Consider the following 24,294-nt stretch of genomic DNA (forward strand, 5'->3'; position numbering starts at 1 on the left):
TACCACAGCACAGCAGGATGATGGAGCCAAGATGGTTTGTTGCTGGTGGCTGGAAAGTATCATGTGACTAGAAAGAAAGTGACAAGGACCACATACAGATCCCAGGGCCCTTTCTACATAACACACCTAGACACAACTGGAAGTGTGTTCAACCAATCTGCCAAGCTGATACCAAAGCCAAATATATTGACACCTGTCCCTAGCCACCGCAGGCACTAAAATCATGAAGATCAATTTCTAAAACATACCACAAAAGAGGTAGAAAGCCATTTTTATCATACTTTGAATTGACTTTAATTTCACTTTTGTGGGACAGTATTGAGGAATAAACTCACATCCCCAGCCCTTTTTGATTTTTTGCTTTGAGACAGGATCTCATTAAGTCACTATGTTGCCCAGGCTTGAGTCAAATTTGCATTTTTCTTGCCTCAGTCTCTCACAGTGCTGGAATGAGAGGTGTGTGGCATAACACCAGACTAGTTTGCATATCTTAAGCAAAGGGCTCTCTTTACTTTTTACATTACATGCTGCCCTATAAACTATAAGCACAAGGTTAAATAATTATAATCAAAGGCAATAATATATTGTTATGATGAAACACAGGAAGTTTTCTGAGTTTCAAGTGACAATTATAAGCTATGAGAAAGAAGTCTTTGGGAGAGAAAATAATTTGGATCTAAAATACTCATAAAGTGATGTAGGATTAAGCAGCACAAGTTAAACTAGCTCTATGATAGCTAAATGAAAATCATTGCTCTCTTTTTATGGCTTGCATTAATACAAGGTAAGAAAATGAAGTGCAGCAGGAAGAGGGGGTACAAGTAGAGAGAGGGACAGAGAAGGAGTCGGAGACACAAAGAGAGATCATGTTGCTGTCATGCATTCGTTTTCAAATGTTCATCATTTACTGAAAAAGAAATCTGAACTCCGTCCCAGTTAAGAAAACACAGATATATGTTCAGGTTTGCTTTGAGAGGGGGAAAGGTCAAGGGTTTTTTAAATTATGACTCTGCAATATATCCCAGAGCTGAGTTGTCATGACACAGGGTCACAGAGGTTGAAACACAATAATATCCAAGCCATTAACAGAAAAGCTATCATAAACTCCAAATGTGATATATGTATAGCAATAAAGTCTGCTCAGCCTTTGACAAGGACACAACCATGGAGAACATAAAAACAGGGACCTGAGATAGCACCCTAATTTCAGACACCACAGGCACCTTCTGCGATGTCACACTGAAACTGCAAGAAGGCAAGCACATACTCATTCCTTTCAATACTGCTCACATCTGGGCAGCTTAAAGTGTAGCAAGAGAAGAAAAAGTCTTAAGCAGAGAGTGCATGAGCTTGGGGTGTCAGTGGAGATGGCCCTAAAGTAGGCTACTTTCCTCATTCTACAAAACTGGGGGAAGCCACTCCTCCTCCACAGATCATTTCCTCTTCTGAAACATGTGTTCTTCTGGCTTGTCTCTCGGTTGTTTTGTAATGACCAAAGGGCTAATGCATCTTAAATATGCTTTTAAAACCAAAGAGTGCAGCAAGAAAATTATAAAGTATAATTCAAAGTTAAGGGTAGGATAAGACAAGCCAGGCCTTCTACAGAAAGGAGCAGTTAATGCTTAAAAAATTTTTTCTTCTCGTCTTAATTTCTTATAAACTTTGTTTGCAATTTCAATGCATATATCCAGTAAACTAAACAACTAATTTGAAGACAACACTAAGCAATACAACAGATATTGTCAAATTTGTATTATAGGGCCAGCCAAATAGCTCAGCAGATTAAAGTGCCTGTAAGCAGGCACAGGGGTCAGGGGTTCGATCCCTGGGCCTGCTATGCCAGCCCTGCCCCTGGGGTGCGCTGAGACAGCGATTGAGACTGGGTGCACACCTGTACTCCTAGCACTTGGGAGGCTGTAAACAGGCAGATCACTACCAGTCCAATCTAGTAGTGTAGACCTTTCCCTAAAATACAAAAAAAAAATCATATTATTTTGTTTAGTGAAATTTTGTATCATTTCTATTTTTATTATTATTTTATATTCTCTTTAAAAATAAATAAATAAATAAATAAATAAATATAAAAATAAAGACCAGCCAAACCTGAAGTGATACATTGCAATCTCAACTCCTCCAGAGGCCGAGGAGGAGTACCATAAATTCAGGAACAATCTGGGAGACCCTCTCAAAATATAAAACAAAATTGAGAGGATGGAAAGGTACCTTATAAACCATTCCTAGGAGTAATCCCCAGTGGCAGAGGGGAAATTAGGCTAAGACAACAGAGGCTGACAGGTGATTTTCAGGCTGATGTTCCACCCACAGGGCTGAAATTCACTCTCCCAGACTGCAGGAATCCTTTGGCATTTCATGCATAGTTTCCTCAGAGCAGCAAATTACATCTCAAACACTGAAGCCCAGTATAGAAAGTACTGCCACCCACTGTAGTCTGAGCAGATGGCCATCTCTAGGGTACTGTTGTCCCCTCCCTAAGGCCTGGACTCTGCCACATTCTGATGGGAGTACTATAGTAGGTATGAAATAGGACTTCAATCTGAAAGAACTACAGTTGAACTGTGCACCAGAACACATGCGGCCAGCAGTCTTCACTCAGCTGGTGCAGCCTTTTCTGGTACTTGAATGCTACTGAGAAATAAAATCATGAAAGAAGAGGAGGTCTCTGAAGATTTGCCAAACCAAAAAGAGAAGGAGATAGAGAAAGGGTGGGGGACAATGACAGTGAACAGGGAAGTGTTGGCAGTGACAGAGTTGACACAGAGAGCTCACACATGCCCCTGCAGAACACAAGAAGCGCTGCCACAGGGCAGGTGAACCATGTTCAAAGATCCACTGCCTCAATTAAAGATGATTAAGAGGAGGAGGATGCTTGTGACTCTAGTATGGACCACATGTAACAGGACCTGGCCCTTCTATACAGGGTCGCCTGAACACTTTGCAGACTTTTTGCATTAACATGTTCTCTGTATATAATGGAACAGGCTGTTACAGTATAAGTTGTATTTTTTTATTAGTGTATGTTCACATACACACTAGCAATGCTCATTTGGGGGAGCTGTTACATGCTTAGGCGCATTTTGATCATGTTCAATTCCTTCACCCCATCGCTCACCCTGGCCCCCTCTTCCCTATGGCCACAAAGTCTGCCTTCTTGTTTCGTACCACCTCTCACTTATTTTATAAATTGTGTGAATATGTATCATGATAGATGAAAAGCAATACAGCAGTTTAAAAAAAAAGAATAGGTTAAGAACAAATGAGAATGTGCTGCACTTTGGATTCAGAGCACTGTTTCTTTCCTGGCTCAGTGTTGTCTGGAGGAGAAGTGACTCTGACACTTCTTTTCCTTTCTAGAACCTCCACAATCAGCAATGACTCCTCTTTGGAGTGAGAAAAATTTACATAAAAATAAGTTTAGTCCAACCATGGCTCCTAAGATTCCTGCACCGAAGGTTCTGAGTGGAGTGTGAGCCAAACCTCCCTGTGGCACTAGGAAAGAAGGACACCAGACTCCTTTTGCCACTCATTGTCACCCTGGCCTTAACCGGTGGCACTGGTGGATGGGCGCCAGCACTAGAACACGTGAGAGATGCTCTTCCCTGTGGGAAGCTATTAACTGGTATCCATTTTATAATAGTGTCAGCCATTTTCTTAAGTTTCTATTCGCCTGCTGAGTTAAGTTTCTGGTCCTTCCCGCCTTGCCCATTCCCCGTGAATCACGTGCTATGCCCCAGGGGTGGGACCTTCCTCAGTTGCCTAAGATACCTGCTGACATCAAGAGCCGAGACTTCCTCATTCCTACACATACCCAGCACCTCCCCTGAATAAACAAGACTTGATCAGACTCTCCTGTCTTGTCTCCATTTCTCACGTCTCCTGTCTTTTGTCCCCTCCTCCATATCCCGCTCCTCTCCCAGGTGACCTTCATTGACTGACCTGCTGGACAGGACAAGTGGCGCCCAACGTGTGGGGCACCTGGTACGGAGGATTCAGGGACGGAACCATCTGAGTGAGCGTGCAAGAGTGAAAGTAAAAGAGGCCCACGCCACAGTTGCCTGCTGCGACGTCTGAACCTCAGTAAGCAGACGGCACCCCCTTTCCCTTTTCCTTCGGCAATGGGACAGGCATTAAGTGAACATGAGATATTTGCTGAAAGTTTGAGTAAAGCATTAAAGGCGCGAGAAGTAAAGGTCAAAATTAAGGATTTGTGTCCATATTTTGAATACATTAAACAAGTTTGCCCATGGTTCCCTATTGAAGGAACTATTGATCAGAGGTGATAGAAAAGGGTTGGTGACACCCTTAAGGATTATTATGAGACTTTTGGACCTGAAAAGGTCCCAGTTACGGCCTTTTCCTACAGGAATTTAATTGATGAAATCTTATCCCAGAGACACTGTGACCCAGTTGTTGCTAATGTGATTAAAAAAAAAAAAGAAAGGATGAAAATATACTACAGGGACAAAAAGGTAAAACCCATCTTAAAGGACAAAAGGAACAAGGACAGACAGACATAAAAAATAGAGAGGAAGATCTTGTCTTTTGATAGCGATGATGATAAGAGATCATGATAAGCCAAAAAAGGACAAAGAACCCCCTAAGGGTGTGTGCCCTCCTGTAAGGGAACAGAATCTTGAAATTGAAACCAGCAAGCCAGAGCCACCAAATTCCAAATTACAGCCCGAGGAGAAAATTAACCCCTTTGATTTAGAAGGAGCTACGCTCAGAGTTAAAAAATATATATATCCCAAACTACCAAAACCTCTTCAAGTTGAAGCCAATTATAATGAAGTTGATTGGGACGAACAGGCGGAGGAAGCTGCTTGGTATCAGGGCCGAGATGGGCCACCCGAAGTTCAGGACCGTCCGCCATATAGCACTGATTCCAGCGCGCCTCCTTCAGCATGTTTGGCCTCTGACCCCATCAAGGAATTAAAAGGCAAAATTGAACTTCTCAAAGAACAGTTAAAATTAGAGAAAGAGCACCAAGAGCTCATAATCCAATTAGAAAGATTAAAATCAGGAAAACCCAAAAATAAAAATATAACCAGACCAAAAGCATTATGATGATGCCCAATCTGGGTAAAGAGATTTTCTCACCTTGGTGCGATGGACTGGATAGCGAAAGACGGGCAACTAGAGGCTCACATGCGGTACCAACCGCCACCTAAGACAGGAACCGGGCTTTCCGCTGCCCTGTTTTCCTATGACAAGAAAGGTCTGGTTTGGCCCCATGTGAAAGCATCTTGACCCAAGACAGGCACAGTCCCCTCAAGGAGTAACGGCCTTTGGAGTTAAAGTGAAAAGGGGGACCTGTGGGAAGCTATTAACTGGTATCCATTTTATCATAGTGTCAGCCATTTTCTTAAGTTTCTATTCGCCTGCTGAGTTAAGTTTCTGGTCCTTCCCGCCTTGCCCATTCCCCGTGAATCACGTGCTATGCCCAGGGGTGGGACCTTCCTCAGTTGTCTACATACCTGCTGACATCAAGAGCCAAGACCTCATTCCTACACTCCTGTATATACCCAGCACCTCCCCTGAATACACGAGACTTGATCAGACTCTCCTGTCTTATCTGCATTTCTCATGTCTCCTGTCCTTTGTCCCCTCCTCCATTCCCCACTCCTCTCCCAGGTGACCTTTGTTGACTGACCCACTGGATGGGACACTTCCCATTCACGAGTCTAGCACTACGGCTTCAAGCCTGTTCCCAAACAACCAGAAACCACGCTAGTCATGCCATATTCTATTTCCTGAGCTTGAAATAGAATATTTCAAATATTCTATTCTATTTGAATAGAATATTTTCCTGTTTTTCTGAATGAACAGCTTTTAGACAGGAGAAAGGAATGATCAACATTTGATTTCCAGTCCACTTCTTTCACTTTGGCGTGTCCTGGAGTCTGTTCACCTCCTGCTCTGTTCTTCCAAGTGCCAGTCATCAACATAAGGGAACGTGGAGAGGATAGCTCTTCAAGTAGGACACTTAACCCTCACCATCTGGTTCCGTTAAGCCTTGCATGGGCTCAGTAACAGAAGTACCAATATCCCCAGTGCAAGACACATGCTGACTCCAGGAAGCTAACCCCATGTATGTATGCTCAAAAATAAAAATTTCTTTGGTTAACACACAGACACTAAATGATTGCCAGGAATTCCCTGGAGAAAAACTTCTCTTCCCATTGTTTTCCTGTGTAGCAATGACCAGAGCAGGATGGTACACATGCATATCCTTTGGGCTGCAAAGCAAATAAGACTCTGAGGAGACACAGACCTCAGTTAACTTCCTACTAAATCAATTTTAATCACACAATCTTGAATAAGTCATTCTACCATTTCCAGGATGCTACAAATGCAGTTCTTAAAACAAAATCTCATACCTTTAGACAAATTACATAGATGAGAAGGACAATATTGGTAACTCCTGCTTTTTAAAAACCAAAGATTTGCAACTGAGAGTGATTTTTGTCTCCCACCCTTGGGACATTTGGCCACATCTAAAGACACAGAAGATTATTACAACTGGAAGAGGGGGGCTGGCCAAATAGCTCAGGAGATTAAAGCACCTGCAAGCAGGCACAGGGGTTAGGGGTTCAATCCCAAGGCCTGCCTTGCTGGCCCCATCCCTCAGGGCCATGCTGAGACAGCAATTTTGAGACTGGGTGTGGTGGCACGCACCTGTAATCCCAGCTCTTGGGAAGCTGCAAACAGGTGGATCACTACAAGTCTGACCTAGTAGTGAGACCCTGAACCTTGTAGATCCTTCTCTAAAATAAAAAAAAAAAAAAGTGGAGTTGCTGCTGGTGTCTAGGAGTTAGAGGTGAAGGATGCTGCTAAATCATTCTACAATGCATGGGTAAGTCCAATACAAAAAAGGATTATATTACTTAGCCAAAATATTAATAGTACTGTAGCTGAAACACTTTTCACAAAAGGAACAAAATAACATTGAAAGCAATTACATGTGTTGCTTTCAACTTAACAGTATATTTTACTTATTTAACCAAAATACAAGCAGGAAAATATGTAGACAAGTATATATTTATACAGTGTGATCCAGTGACTTTACTCTTAGGAATGCACTTTCATGAAAGTACTCAAAGACTTAAAAGAAAAATAGATTTAAAATTTAAAACTGTCTTAGTTCATTCTTTCTAAAACAAAATACCTCATGCCCAATGTTAATGAATGAAAAGTTCATTTAGCTCAGTCTGTGGAGGCTTCAGGCCATACTCAGTTGGCTCCAAGACAGGGTGGCACATGGCAGAGGGTAGCAGTTCATGGTGGCAGAAAACAGCAAAAGCAATGAATGTACAAAGGGCAGACAGACCAAGCCTCTTTCCTTCCCATGGCAGGCACACCACTCACACCCATAATCCCAGCATTGGACCATAAATCAATCACAAATTCTAGAAGCCCACCCCACAAGTGCATGAGGCTCTGGGTGGACATCTGGACACAAACCATCACAGCAATTGTCAGCTTTAGGTTAGGTGACTGGAAGACACATGACTATATAATTTGTCTTCCAAACTGGGAGGATTCTGGGAATAAATGGGGGATATTTTAATAATTCTACCAAGAGCATATTCATAAATCAGGATGCCCCATGGGAAGCTAACATATGTCGCATTATTAGTGTGGGACTGTATACAGTCAGCAAAAAATATTTTAAAGAATATTTAACAACACAGTGAAGTGGTAATAACAGAATCAACTGTAAAAGATTGAATATCAAATTTAAAAACCACATTTCTGTAAAATGTTACAGTTGTCCATATATATTTTGACAAAAGAATGTGAAGAAATATATCAAAATTTTATTTATTTTTTATTTTTTTTGTCTTTTTGAGATATGGTCTCTCACTATGCAGTTCAAGCTGGCCTTGAGCTACTTTGCAGCCCAGGCTTGCCTCAAACTTGCAACAGTCCTTCGGTCTCAGCCTCCCAAGTGCTGGGATTACAGGAGTGCACCACTACACACTTGGCTCCAAAATTTTAATATTGATTTTCCAGTTGTTGAGATTGTAGTTAATGTCTAGTTTTTACTTTATAGACAAAGTTGTCTAGAATTCTTTTTAAAATTCTGAATGTACCCTGCTTATCTAAGAAGAAATATAATTTATGATCAGTTATATTAGATGGCTATTCATCATAAGAGAATGCCAAATAATAAATATAGGAAAATATGAATTTTTTAAAAATCACAATTTTATGACTCCCAATTAAATAATTGTTTCAGGTAAGGATCATCAATAGATTCAAAAACTCTCTAGTGCAAGACTGTTTGTCACAAAGTGCTAAAGTATTAGGATAAATTAGTTGCTAATCACAAAGTGAATTAATTAGTTGCTAATTACACAGTACCTCAGGGTACCTTTTCTCCACCCAACACTATCCTTGTTTCTTTGTAACTGGGTCTAGGCCTATAGCCAGACCCCTTCTTCTAGTTGTACTTTATTTCCCCAAAAGCTCTTTACAAGAAAGAGATCTGATAATCACCATATTAATAGTGACTAAATGTAGCACATTACTGGAAAACTAGGCATCCTATTTCATGTTGTGACACAATATGAAACCAGGGTATTGCCTACTCAGTATCCTTCCAAAAATGGTTAGCATGAATTTAATCAAGCCAGTAGACTTAATATTTAAGTGTACAGAAAATATAAGGAATACAAGAACTAGGAAAATCACATCACATAGAAGATACCAGAAAAATCCAGAAAGTGTAACATTCTACAATTCAACAGACCTATGACTTCAAAAAGTTAATGTAATAGAAAAGGAAAAACAAGGTGACCTCAAGAGTAGAAGACATTAGAGTGGGCCAAATAGCTCAGTGGATTAAAGCACCTGCAAGCAGGCTCAGGGGCTGGGGTTTCATCCCCTGGCCTTCTGTGTCAGCCCGCCCCCAGGGCGCACTGAGATGGCAATTGAGACTGGGCATGGTAGCGTGTGCCTGTAATCGCAGCTCTTGGGAGGCTGTAAACAGGTGGATCACTAAGAGCCCAATCTAGTAATGAGACCCTGAACACCCCATAGACCCTTCCCGAAAAATAAAAAAGGAAGAGTAGAAGACTTCAGAGAAATATTTAACAGCTAAATGTAGCCTATGACTCTTATTTAAGTTCCTGTTTTTAAAATATAGACATGGAAATGTCTTTTTTGGACAATGGAAATTTGACTATAAATGAAATAAAAATTGCTTATATTATAGTATGTGTGTATGCACATAAATAGGTATATAATTTGATATCTTATTTTAACTATGTAAAATATTATGGTGAATAGATATATGCAAATTATTTTCAAAGTTCTCAGAAAAGCATATGTACAAATAACACAATGAATATGGCAAAATATGAAAAAACAAGGTAGTGAATATATAAGTATTTATACTGTATGTCTTTCACTCTATTTGAAAATTGTTTCAATAAAGAGGAGTGAAATGCCAAAAAGGTTTGCTTAAAGTAACACATTGACACAGTATAACTACATTTTCAGCACTATGCTAAATGGCAGTCCCTGACTTGGCCCTTGTCTTCCCAAGACCAGATGTGCGACAGGTGGAGGTGGAGCCCCTACCACTGTCTCTCGAAGGGTGAGGCTTGCCTGTCCTCCCCACGGCGTCCTCCCAGCCCTATGAGCTCACTTCCCCTGGTCTCTCCAGCACCTGCGACATATTTCACTTGCTCTCCTTTGCAGCACAGGTGCCACCACATCTACCCTGCTCTGTCTCTTGTGATCTAAAAACAATGGAACTGAATAGAGATCTGCAACTAGCTTCTAAACTGTGACAAAAACACTGTGTTGACCATATACTCCTCAGGGTTCCCCTCCTTTTCCTAGAATATCCTGAGCTAAGCAGGCCACATATAACGGGTTCAGGGAGAAAAGACCTCTGCACGTCTGGTCCTGCACAGTGAAAAGCTGCATAGCCATCTCCATCCTTTCCTTCCTTTATGACAGTAACCTAGTGAGCTAAGTGAGACAATGTCGTGGCTGCACAGAGGAGGAAAATGCCCCAAGAGCCCTTTTGAAAAGCATTTTCTTTTGCTTCCATTGTTTGTTTTTGCGGAACCGGGCATTGAACTCAGATCCTTGCGTTTGCCAGTCTAGCGCTTATCCTACTGAGCCATCTCCCCAGCCCTGCTTCCATTGTTTTTATTTTCATCCTATTTTTAATGACACATAATCCTTATGGCTTGCTACAGACACAGGAACATATCAATATTCTCATTTAATGCCCAAAGTAATGTAAAGATGGTGGTATTTTCATTCCCATTTTGCCCTTGAGGAAATGGAGGTAACTTGCCCGTAATCATGCAGGATTCTGTCAGTGCTTATCCAACTCTGAATCTCAGACTGTTAACTAATCGACGCTAACTCCTGTGTAAATCATTCTCTAGAAAAATAAGAAAAATTGAAGATCCTTCCCAAATCCCTTTACACTGACCCTCAGAGTAAGACCTCTGCTTACCCTTATCTCTGGAGCCTGTGCCAGGCTGGCAGGCAGTTTCCTTCTAGTGACTGCAGCATAGAGTAGGTACTCTGTGGACCAAAGGTCCTTTAAGGGCAAGCCTCTTTTCTTTTCTGCTCATAAAATATGCTGAGGGAAAATTTTGTTTTTGCTATAATGACTTCATTTTTTCATCAGTGGGAAAATAGAACTAAGGAAACAGGAAAATAAATGTAAAAGCAAATCCTAACTCTTAAGGGAGCAGGCTCTCATTTACATATATTAAGTTGAACTGTATGAAATTGCCAATATTCAATTGTTTTTGACTTACAAAAACAGGAATCTCATATGGTTTTGTTTGCTTTTTCCTGAGAGGGTAGCAGGAATCCTACTACTTTGGAATCTAGCTCACCTTTTCTTCAAACCCTGTCTTTAACATGTGATTTTGTATCTCTGGAATCATCTTAGACAGCAACAAGAGTATCTGACCACAAGAAGGGGCTGGGGGACTGGAAGCTCTTTTGTCATAACTTCTATTGTTCTCCTGATGTTTTGCTTTGCTTTACTGGTAAGGACCAGAAGTGTCAATCTCTGGCATGCAAACAACAAAGTATTAAAATGTCCTGCAATTGGGTGGCTTGGAAATAAAATATACAAAACCAACACATTACTTTTAAAAATGGATTTTTAAGTCTTATAATGAATTCTGGGCCTTGAGGAACACTAATCCTAGAAGAAAACCCACCTGGCCCTATATGAGAAAGCAAACTTCTCTCCCATTTATTGACCAGTAGCATAAGAAACAATTTTACTTCTTTCATTTTAAATTGATTTCTCTTTTTAGCAAAACTATATTTTCTAAGAGCACTGAGGCAAAGAATTCATTTACTTTTACTTTTGAAAATCAATGGCTCCGAGACCCTTTCAGTCCATGGATTACCCTTGCTACCCATTAGACACCTTTCTAGGCTGTTCGCTGACCTTTTGTGTCTCATGTAATCTTGCAGCACTGTTAGTCTTACATGAAATGTCTTCGTCATTTTCCACCTCTGCACCCTCTGTCTTTTTAAAACTCTCAACCTCACCATGCAATTTCTCAGCTTCTCTTTTCGTACTTGACAAGTATTACATATCTTTTGTGCCCTTAATTACATATTGTACTTCAAGGTTCATTCGTGCTGGTCTTTTCTAATCCTACAACTACATTGACAGTAACGATTCCTCTCAGGGAGCACCATTTGTCTTTATTTTTTTCTTCTTATTTTGAGAGCCACTGAATTTTTTACTATTAGCCCTTTCCACGAAATCTCAGGCTCTTCACCACTATGGTGATCACACCCTGTTTTGTAGAATCTTAATTACTTCCTTCTCAATGTGAACTTTCTGTGCCCAGAAATGACCAAAAGTAGACAAAGACATACATGACAGGAGTTGTAAAGGCATTTTTTTGGAGGAAGCAACAAAATAAAAGTTCATAGAAAATATGAGAAAGAGGAAATAAGGAATAGTTTCTTGAAGAAATAAAGAATGAGAAATACTGAGTTACAGGAAAGTATAAATTCATCTCACAAAAGAAAAGAGTAAGGGCCGGCGGTATAGCTCAGCGGACTAAGCGCTTGCTTAGATAAGCGCAGGAGCCAGGGTTCAATACTTGGCTCCACCTGCTGCGCCGGCCCCACCTTCAGGTGCGCTGAGCCGGCGATGGAGTCTGGGCGCGGTGGCGCGCGCCTGTAATCCCAGCACTTGGGAGGCAGAAATCAGGAGGATCACTACTAATGTGGGCTATGTAGTGAGACCCTGAGCAAAAAAAAAAAAGAGTAAACAAATTTAATGTCTAGTGTGCTGGATACCAAAACATCAGCTATTAAAATGGCATTATCTGTTCAATCCAGGGTGCCATCTTGTCTTATGTCATTGTTGTAGGCAGCTGAGTTAGACAGAAATATTACAATTAGTCAGACAGGGTCAGTTCCTCAGAAGGAGCCAGTATGGAAGGCCAGATACCTCACAACTGTGAGAGAGACAGACACTACTGCTGTGGGCCCAAGACAAACCAATGCATACCTCTCTAAGATAAACACCTAGACATTTAAATGTTTAGGTAGTCTAAATAGGTCTCTCACCTTGAGGAATCCTGAAAGAGTCACTAACCCAACCCCCTACATGAAAAGCCTGTTCTGTATTCATGCCCACTCACTATGTGACTCACTTCCCCATTTAATCCCAATTTAATCAATTTTGCCTGAGCAGTTGTGCTTACAATCTTATTGGTTGACCATAGTTTTGTCTCACCTCATGCCCACCTAGTAAGTTTCCATGTTTTGCACCTTAGACCCACCTCACCACAAGGCTTTTCTCTATAAAAATCCCCAGAAAAGGCAATTTCCCAAGCAACCCACTCAGGTCCCCATCTATCCTTCTCTCAGACAGAAGCTTTCTTGCCCCCAATAATTCTGCTCTTAACCTCCATTGTCCCTAAAATTCATTATTCAGTTTTAGAGAACACAAACTCATCCCAGCTATCTTTCAGGTTGGGAGTTCCATTCTCCTATCTGTATCATAATTAGTGCAGCTGTCCCTCCAAGGGTCTCCCTCCCCCCAGTATTACGTCCCTCCAACACCAGTATGCCATCAGAGTCCTTGCCATAAAATCACATTTAATTATCCCCTGCCAGGAAACCTTTCATCAGCTCCTGCTGAATCTAGAATAAAGACCCAAAGCTTATAAACACTTCATTATCTGGACCCCATTTACTTTTCATATTCATTTCTACCTACTTCTCTTTCTTTCCAGGTCTGAGTGCTCTAAACAAAATATTTTTACAGAGCCAGGGAGATGGCTCAATAGAATAAGCGCTTCCCTGGCAAGTGCAAGGGTCTGAGTTCAATCCCTGGTTCCACAAAATATTTTTACAAACTTCCTCTGATCTTCCATATCCCAAGAATATTCTATCCTGCCTCAATTTTTCTTGTTCTTTCTATTATACTCTCACACTGTTCTTGCTGTATTATTTAACTCTCACACAGATACCTCTTCTTACTTGACTCCTTAAGTCAAATTAACTACCCACTTGTGCATACGACTCTATTTCTCCTATTGTAGCATATAGCTCACTGCTGTATTATCTTGGTTACTTGTCTGTATCGCCCTCTAGTCTGAAAGCAGTAAGATGGTAATTACAATGTTTATCACTTTTACCCTGATATTCCACCACCCACCAACAAATGTGGTACCTGATGAAAATTAATGAATACTGTATTGGATAGCTAGTACACAAATTAGATAATAGGATCCTTTAATAACCCAAAGCTTGATTTGAGCCTCCAGTTGCAAGCCATTTTGGAAATCTTTGTAGGATAAATGTTGGTAATTCCTGGGATGTGCATTTGCAAGTTATCATCAGAATGTGGAGCACTTGATATCCCTACTATTTCTTCCCCACAGATGACAGGGACTTGTGTTTCATGCTGTCCAACTTTAACTTGTACTTTCTTAAAGCTTACCTGAGTCTTTCTGCCTGTTCTGTTACCACAGTCTCCCATGGTCACCCCACTGAAGAGTCAAGATCACCCTGTAAGTAGCATCTCCCAACAGGGTCAGCCTCATAGCAGGCTGAGCATCTCGGAAGAAAAGCACTCCTGGGAGCCTTGAGCTCTGCCTCTTCTGCATTGGATCAGTTTACTTTTCTGTCCTAAGAAATCTAATGCAATAAGAAAAAAACTAGGATAACTTGAACACACTATATAGGATTTCAGAGTCACCATTCTGGGACAATATTCTCTTTTTACATTTTATTCTATTCTCTTGAAATTTCCTTCTATAAAGGCAGGAAAATCAGTCAGTTAAGGTATAGTGAAAAAGAAACTATATTGAGTCAGATTTGAGATGTTTATATATTCAAGTTTACCCTTTAAAGTAATATCAAAGTTGGTGACTCAAGAGAAAATTTTCTAAGAAAAATTATGTAGATGGTATAAGTAGAAATAACAGTACTACCTTGAATTTGAAAAAAATGACATTTTTTAAATGTCAAGAAAAGGTAATAAGAAATATGCAAAAAAGCCTTTGAGAATTTGAAAGTATGAATTCAAACTGAAAACACTTTTACAGGAAGGAAAAAACTGAAAGTGATGTGGCTTACTGCCACAGTGCTCTGGGCACAAAGTAAAGGCACCACTGAGAAAGTATTTTCATGTTTATTAAGAATTTATTCAAATACCAGAAAAAGTGAAATTTCAGATTGAGTAGAACTAAAGGTAAAACAAAACATTATTTAAAATACTGGAAATGTATTAGTAAACAGAAAGCTCAATCATCAATCACTCAGGAATAATAAGCCCCAAGAACTTTCAAAATGCTCATCAAATTCCATTTCTTTTTTGCAGAACCAGGGATTGAACTCAGGTTCTTGTACTTGCCAGGCAAGTGCTTATTCTACTGAGCCATCTCCCTGGCCCTCAAAATGCTCATCAATAGAAATAAACTGTAAAAGAGAAATTTGGATTGTGCTAATTCTAACTGCCCTAGTTCCCTAATGTCTGTTCATTTGCTTCTGAGTGTGAGTTTGCTGGTAAATACTGTATCTCCCAGATGTCAGTCCCACTGTGGGATTTCCTCTCTTAACCCAGTAGTTGATCTCAACTGTGCCTCTTGAATTACCAGTGACAGGAACAGTTTCCAAGAGCTCTTCATCAGATGCTATCACTAACAACTCTGGAATGTTTTTCCCAAACGAATGCTGACAGAGTCTACAAGCTCATCCTACAATGTGTTTCAGTTAGGAAAGTGAGTCAGAATTGAGGTCCCATTTCTGAACCATTGGTGGAAAGAGAGGGCATTTGACAAAGAAGTAATGCATTGTGCAGTCCATTCTGACTATCAACTGGAACGAACCAAGGACCTCCTGGAGAAGGGACTGGATGGTGATGACCTCATCAATAATCTAATCCACTGTTGAATTCATAGGTAAATGGGCCAAGTGGGTCAGGAGGGTATAATCTCTGGGACTGCATCTGTTGTGGACCCTTCTTTCTGACTCTTTCCAACCTGCTTCGCTTCCTGGCTGCCTTGAGTTTACTCATACCCTCTTACATCACTGTCTCTGATCAGGAGCTGAAAGCTCTCAAACAAGGAGCCAAAATAAATTTCTGTTGCTTTAAGTAGCAAGTATTTTGTCCCAGTAACAGGAAATCTGACTAAAACATGCAAATTAAAATTTGGAAATATTAAGTTGACTTCCTTAGGAAACCAGGTTAAAATTGGAACCCTAATAACCACAAAGTGCCTGCTACAGTTCTGCCATAATATGCGAATGGTGACATGGGAAATTAGTCTCAATTGAATTGCAATGACCGATACATGCAGAAGTAGCTACACAATTTTGCTTGTGGAGATTCGAAAGGTACACTAGCATATTAAAAGTTAAAACAAGTCTACCCATAAAGCTAGCTGTTTATCTTTGATTAGTTTGATATTTAACATGGTACTTACCAAATTTTTTTAGAATCTTAATTTCATTTAATTGACAAAAATTGCACACATTCATTGTACACAACACAATGTTGCCAAGCCTTTTGAACTATTCAACACCTATTAAGGTCTCAGAGATCTGGTAGGCCCAGGAATGTGCTTGAGAAAAACTAACTCACCCAGTGATTCCACATTAGGCTACTGCATAAGCCCCTGCATTGGTCAGACAGTGTCCCACAGCAGTGATCCTTAACCTTCTATACACATATGAATCACTGGGAAATCTTTCCAAATGTAGCTCTTTTGTCAGTAGATCTGCAGTGGGCCACAGAGTCTGCATGTCTATTAAGCCTCCAGATGTTGCGGATACCACTGTGACACTTTGAGAAGAAGTCTCTGGCTGCATGATTAAGAACACGGTGATTTGGTGAGAAACAGTGTGCAGAGCCTTCAGAGCCAAAACAAGAAGAAAACAGATAATTTCTTGGGACTTCGGTTCCCTCTCATAGAAGGAGGGTTGACAGAGAGCAGCGCAGTAGGCAACCCATCTGTACCTGGTGGCCACTGATACAGTCAGCCAAGGGCATCTGCAGTCTCAGCACTGCCCACAGCAGGACAGCTCCTCGGGAGATCCTCACGATCCCCTTGGCTAGACCAGGGACCTCAAGACTGTTGTCCAAACCACCATCAACAGCATCATATTAAGCTTATTAGAATGCAAACTCTCAGGAATCACTCCAAACTATTTAATCAGAACTATTTAATCAAACTTCAGAAGGGGGTCCCCAAATCTGGGTTCTAACAAATTCTCAGGTACACCTAATATACCCTTAAGTTTAAAAGACATTGGATTAAATAATCAAGAAAGATTTCTCTTTGGCTCTATCAGTAAAAATGCTATCATTTTTGGCCTCCCACAGCCTTTTTAAGGATTATGGAGATCCAGATTTTTAAAAGCCTAGACATATAAGTTCTGGAATCAGACCTCCCCTATTCAAAATGCAACTTTTACAGTTCACTGCTGTGCACTCTTGACAAATGACTTCTATTGTTTATGCTCCAGGTTCTGATTTTTATAGTGAAGATGATAATCATACCTACTCTCATAAAATTGTTACGGAAATTGAATGTTCACTGAGCACTGTGCCTAATAAGTGACATTTCAGGTCACCACTAAATTATTCCCCTCTTATTGAAGTTGTCTTTGGCAACGTCATCTAAAATTACAAGCCCTCCTTCCTGTTCCTGTCTGTCCCTTTTCCTGGTTTATTTTTCTCCTTTGCAATTACTATTTACCAACATACTGCATATTTCATTTGTCACTGTGGTTACTATGTCTGCTCATAAAGACAGAGTCCCATAAAGGGCAAGATTGTTGTCCATTTGGTGAAAAGTTGTATCCCCAGTGTCTAGGATAAGGTTTGGAACATAATATGCACTCAAAAAATGTTGGCAGGATGAACAAGTGAGCAAATGTTACCTATAAACATTATTAGTAGTGATGTTGTACTAATCTGAATCCTGCTTTAATGAAACCTGGCCATTGTAATACTGTCTCAAATCACATTTATGTCTTATTATGGGCTTTATTTATTGTTTCATACCTAAAATGTCCTCCCATCTTGTCACCCCAGTTAATTTCCATTTATTTCCAAGTCTTTAGTATTCCCTATTTACATCTTTGATTACAGTTCCCTGTTTACTATTTGTAGCACACAGTTTAAAACCTTATTATCTTTTTTTAAATTATTTAAGACCTTTATTAACAGGTGCTTGCAGTTTGTTGACTTTTTTGAAAAAATCAAGTTGTAAACTTTTATTACAAATTAAAAATGAAGTTCTTAAAAATCTCAACTTGACCAGATATGAAACAATTTAAAAACCTTTAAAGGTGTATTGAGAAAAACCAGGCTTTTTAAAAAAACACGTTTGTCATTACCAAAAAGAGACGTCTTTAGGTAAAAATAATGAAAACCCCATGCTGCATAGATAATGCAGATAGTTCTAGTTATCTGGTCAACGGGCAAAAAGCAAGCACTTAAGGTCTTCAGTTCCAATCTTTTGTTCATTTCTTATTGCTGGAATTTCCTATTCATTTCTTTCTTGCAGGATGACTAAACCGGATGAGGGTAGAGATGTTAAGCCGGCGTTTACTCAGCCCCGCCCTGCTCAGCCTGGGGAGCTGACAAATTCTCAGCTGGTGGATTGGCTTCTTTTGTCTCTTTGCCATCTTGTGGTTTAGGGTTTTCTGGGCGTCTGCGTCGGTAATTGAAGTTGCGACAGTACCGACATTGAGGTGGCCGCTGACCTTGGGTCTCATCTCCTTGATTTTCCTTATCTTCTTCATTGCCATCCTCTCTAGGCTGTCTTTGGTGAGGAGGGCCCCTGCGGAATCCTGGTGTGTAACCTCGATACACATTCTGTCTCCCTTGTCTACCTGGTTCTCCTGCACCCTGGCTGTCAGCACCCTCCATCCCTTCTCCTTGCACAGGAGGGTTGGGGTGCTGTGGTCGACGCCCATCGGGTCTCCACATGTAGTGAGGTGGGCACCTTCGCCTGCTGTAGGGCCGGCGTGGCTGGGCCTGGCCCTCGGGAGCGCTCTCCGATCCCTCATTCTTTTCCCCACTCTCACTATTCTGGTAATTCCACTGGTAATTGCGTGGAGGACCCCCACGACATGGATAGCGTCTATGATGGTTATGGTCTGCTGCATATATACTGCCTTGAACTGGAACTCCACCAGGGCCTGTAACATTCGCTACCTCTGCACCCTTTTCTCCTTCAACAACACCAAACTCCGCAGTCTCTCCATCTCCTACACTGCGAAGGTCCTTCCTAGGGTTATTCTTCTTTATGAGTCTGGTGTACAAAGACATCTTCCTTGGTGTCATTCCTGTTGATGAAGCCATATCCGTTTCTTACATTAAACCATTTTACTGTTCCCAAAACCTTCGTTGCGATGACCGATGTGAGGCCGCCCGGGCCACCGCTCCCTGCGCTGCTGCCCGCGGTGCCGGGCTTGGTGTCAGCAGCGCTGAGGGCGGCGGGCGGGTGCTGGGTCTGGGCCTCGCTGCTCACGGTTGCAGTGATGGTGACTGGGGCCGGCTGTGGCAGCTGCGGCTCCTCCCGGTGTGTGATGGTAACTAGGCCAGCGGGGGCGGTGGGGCTGCTCAAGGCTCTCTGGGTTCCGCTCTCCGCTCCCGCTAGGGATCGAACTCAAACCTTATTATCTTGGGCTGGGGAAGATAGCTCAGTGGTATAAGTGCCTGCTTGGCAAATGCAAGGACCCAGGTTTGAAACCCAGTGCTGGCCCCATCCCAAGCTCATGGAACCAGCCTCTGAAATCAAGTGTGGTGTTGCACACCTGTAATCTAGCTCTTGGGAGACTGAGACAAGAGGATCACTACAAGTCCAAGTTACATAGCAAGACCATGTATCAAATACATAATTTTTTTAAAAACTAATTATCTTGAATAGCATCAGTGAAATGAGCTACTTCTTAGTAGTTTACTGAAAGAGGCTGTATCATTCACACAGTAGGAATTCCATGAAAAAGAGGCCCCACAAGAAACAATAGAAAACCCTACCATTAATTACCTGTGTTGTTTTCAAGTAATAAACATGGTGTCTTACATTTCACAAAATAATATTATACATATATTCCTAGTTTTCACCAAGTAATCTCAAAGACTATGTCTCCTCTCCTCTTAAACATTTTCCAAGAAATGTTTAAGTAAACTGTGAAGAGAATGTACCATATGAAGAGCACATTTCTTCAAGAAGGGAAATAAAAATAAATTACAAAACACAATAGTGCAGATAACCACCCAACAAGGTGGCACGGTCAGAGACAGAAAACTGGCTTTCTTCCAAGGGCGGGCAAAATAGCTCAATGGACTAAGCACTTGCTTAGGCAAGTGCAGGAATGAGGGTTCAATCCCTGACACCACATGCCCCTCCAGCTCCACCCCTCCAATGCACTGAGTCAGTGATGGAATCCAGGTGTGGTGGCACACACCTATAATCCCAGCACTAGGAAGCCTGAAAACAGGAGGATCACTGTGAATCTGAGCTGCATAGTGAGACCCTACACACACACACACACACACACACACACACACAATTGGCTTTTCTGCTCTCTATCCTCTGGCCACATGGCTCTGCAAGTCATCCCGCCCTTCCTGTGTAGCAGTCCAGGCAAACACTGCCAGCTGATCCGAGCTGGTAGAGAAGGGTAGGCCCTCCCACTATGCTAACCTACTCTAACATCTCTCTTCTAAAGAAAACACTAAAAATGCAAGCTAGGAAATTTTAAATGACTGGTCCAGACACGTACATGGCCCAAACCAGCCTCCAAACTCTGTGCTAAGGACTCTCTGCCTCTCTTAATCCACATTTGAAATTCAGCAATTAAATTTCCACTTTAAAACAATCAAAACATGAACAGTAAGCCTTTGACAGAGCTTTATATTTATGCTCATGAATGCAATGCAGAGATGAAACATGGCAGCCTTAAGTCCAGTGATAGACAGGGCTGGTTAACCTGTTATTTTTCATTTCTGTTTATTTACCTACACTAAGAATGTGCCGTGACTGGAAGCAGACAAAACAGATCATTTTAATTCTGCTGTTCTAGAAGAAGAAAAGGAAAATCCTCTTCATTAACGGGAACTGGGCTCAAATCCAATCCTGAAATAACATATTCCTGAGTTGACTCTTTAAAGGTGACTTTTCCCTCAATAATTGCAAAGCATTAAATAGAACTTCATCCCTAAATTTAAATTTCTGGAAAACATACAGACTTGAAAGCATATGAAGAAGAGCTGAGGGAGACACACACCTATCTTTCTATAAATAATGACTGTTTCCTGAAATATGAAAATTACACCTGCATTTTAGGGTTATAATTTTTCAAAGAACCTCCTCCCAATGATAGTTTCTAAGTACTACAATCACCTTCTTACCGCAGTTAGAATGAAACTGACTTGTCACATTTTACCTTGCCAACTGGTGATTCTACCGTGATTGCTCTCATTTCTAGGCGTGCTATAATGGAGCTGCTTTTCTGAGATAAGCCATCCTCTAATACAGTTCAAAATTGCCTCTGGCACTGTCTGCATTAACCGAGGAGGCCAGGGTGACAACTGAGAGTCCTGTTATTTCCCAGAGTTAGTTCATTTTAGCAATTGCATTACTTCATTACTAGGTACCAGCAGTGGGTCTATAGTCAGAACCGTCACCTTGAGAAGGTAACACTGGCTGGAACCCAAGGGAAAGAGGAACCATACGTACACAGAAGTGCACCCCTTTAGCAGGGAGAATGCTGACACAGCCACACAAGCTCAGGGTCCACACTGCCCCTGCTACACAAGGAAGGTTTTATCACCAAGATACACACAGCAGCAATCCCAGGAGGCCCCGAACAAATCTAGCCCCGAAGTCACACTCGCTAAGAGAACTCCATACAGCGTGGGTGAGTCTCACTTGACCACCATCAGCAGCCCTGCCTCCACCCCTGCTTGGCCGGACCAGGTCACTGGTGCGCTATGAACTGGTTTGAGCAAAAAATGAAACCAGAGTTCTGGTCAATCCTCACCTGGCCATGAATCCTTTCGACAATCAGGATGTTTGTAACTTATAAGAAGTGGACCAGCGCTTCCTGAAGAATGGTTTGTGGAACACTGGAATGCTCTGCTTTCTGACCTAGCTGTCCCCAAAATTCAGAGATCACGTCCTCTGTAGCACACTATCGAGCCACGTCTTTAGTCAGCACATTTGTTCGTCTGGGGAAAAGGCAAATTCCTCAATTCTGTACACTGGTAATTTTTCTTGTTTGCATCTCAGAGACTGTTCACAATGCAAAGCATTGCTGATTTCATAATAAACCCAAATTCACTGAGCAGGTATTATGGCTGGTCAGGAACACACAATGGAGAGAGAATAAGTTTGATAATTGAGAAGAACCGATTCAGAATCACAGTTTCCTCCCCTTCCCAGCACTGGGACCAGGAGCAAAGCACAGTAGTACCGAGGTTCATGAACTTCATTTGCTCCGTGATTCCAGGGAAGATGGGAGCCTCCACATTTCTTGTGGGAGGATGGCCACGGTTGTGTTCACCACCTTGGGTAGAGTTTGAGAACAAAAGCAAAATTTTGCCAAATGCAAGGTATTACTATACTCCATGCTTCTGACCCAGCTTTCTCTTTGGTAAAATAGAAAATAATCATAATAAACATTTCCTATAGTCTGATAAGTATAAGAAAACAGAAAAAATTCCCCATAAAAATATGTGACCTATGACTGAAACCATATATTAATTTCCTTCCCCCAGTATCTTTTTACTAGCAAAGAAAGCATTCATGTTAAAATAATAGTAATAGCATATACATGGTTTAAAAGACAATGGCTTTTCTATTTCTTTATTTTATATTGCTAACATAGAGCAAGTGCTATTCACATGTGCTATTGTATGTGACATCTGAATGAATTCTAACTAAGCCACCAAGGGGAACAACTGAAGTTGGTACTATATTGTGGATCTCTTCTTCAAGCAATATGTTGCAACTTTAGTCTTCTAATCAATCCCACTACGGTAAAATATAAAGAAAGAGGATCTACCCTTCTACGGAATCATAGCAATGTTTTACGGCCTCTTCTTCTCCAAGTCCACATTGTTTGGCCAACTCCCAAAGTATTTCTCTTCATTCATCTTCCAGAGCCTGCTTGTAGCCTCTGAAGCTGCAACTATAACTCTATGTGCAATGTCAAAGGCAAATATATGCAGTCCTAGCAGAGAAGACTTAAAAGAAAGCATATTTGATGCACCTAGGAGGAAAAGCAGGGGCAGTCTTACGGCCAAAAACAACAGCAGGCATGTCCATCTGTCTGTCATCAGACTGAGCTGTGCCCACTACTTATCAACAGGAAGTGGCTGCGTGGGTATCACACCAAAATAGAATTTCGCCACTGGGAAGGTAAGACGAGGAGTGAGGAAAATAATGAACCACTTCAGAATCTGTTTCTAGGTTGGGATGACACGTACAGCTACTTCTGCTTATTTCTCACACACGGTTTATCAACCTTGGATGCTTGTATTCACGCACAGAACATTTTCTTTGCACTTTATAGAACTTAGGCGTTGTGCCGGCGACTGCACACACAAAGCAGGATTCACTCCTTCAGGAGCCCTGTTTCACAAGAGGGACAGGAGTGAACCAATAATGACCATGCAGCTCTGAGAACCAGCAGCAGTTCTATGAGCAGTGCTCCCATAACACAGCATGGGATGCAGCCAGAAGTACCTGACTGCAAAATGATGGTAGTCATATAAGCTGGTGGACTGTCTTCTCTGTCATATTCCAGGTATGTGCTCAGGAAACAAGCTCCAAGGTAAGTGCAGGCCTGAAGAGGTGGACTTCCAGCAGCCACCCTTGTCTTACCGGAGAAGAAACAATGTTATTGTCTTTACATTATTGTAGGGTACAGATGTGCATGTTTAATTTTTTAAGATTTTTCAGCCTTCCTAATTATACCTAAACATTTCAATGTCCATGACACCAATTTACATTTGAGAGTGACTACTTGTGCATCTTTCAGTAAATGCAGATATACACAGAGAATCTGCTGTAGAAAGAAATACAGAATAATGATATCTTCTTGTTTCTAGAAATACTATTCATAATTCTTAAATTTTACAATGATGTTCTGCCTTCTAGGCAATATCCTAATAGAAAAGCATTGGCATTTAGTAAAATTAAGATACTAATACAAATAAATCCGCTATTTGCTTTAAGACATACTATACACTTTCTTTCAACCAAAAATAGAATAAACAAAAGCAAGCCTATTTAAGCTAGCATAGAAAGTCTGGAAACTGTCAACTTAAAAATCCTAGTTAAATGTCAATTGGCTTTGGTGTCCAACACAGCCTTGGAAGGTCACACCAATTTCACATGAAATCTAGTATTCCTCTCTGAGGCAATTCTTAGGGCTAAAACTTGCCAAGTCTCATCTTCGTTATCTCTGCCTTTGGCACTTCCCTGAACCCTGTATGGCTCTGGAGCTGTATACATAAAGACTCCGCCCCCTGCTCAAGAGCTCTGGTTTCAACACAAGAAGAACACATGTGTATGTGTGTCATGAGGGCTGGAGAGATAGCTAGGCAGTCTAAACGCCTGCCTGGCAAGCACAAGGACCCAAGCTCAATCCCTGGTACCACATGCCATGCAGGCCCTAGAACCCCAGGCTCACCACACCAGCCACCAAAACCAGGCATGGTGGTATACACCTGTAACCCCAGCACTGGGGAGGCTGAAACAGAAAGATTACTACAAGCCTATACCA

The 24,294-nt window shown here is 41.3% G+C and overlaps 1 pseudogene; it reads right to left on the reverse strand.

The window, feature by feature from the left end:
• Positions 1 to 1,206: 1,206 nt before the first annotated feature.
• Positions 1,207 to 24,294, reverse strand: part of LOC101587043 — a 30,377-nt pseudogene continuing 7,289 nt past the window's right edge.

Source organism: Octodon degus, unplaced genomic scaffold (genome assembly GCF_000260255.1).
Source record: "Octodon degus isolate 3935 unplaced genomic scaffold, OctDeg1.0 scaffold00444, whole genome shotgun sequence".
NCBI classification, from domain to species: Eukaryota; Metazoa; Chordata; class Mammalia; order Rodentia; family Octodontidae; genus Octodon; species Octodon degus.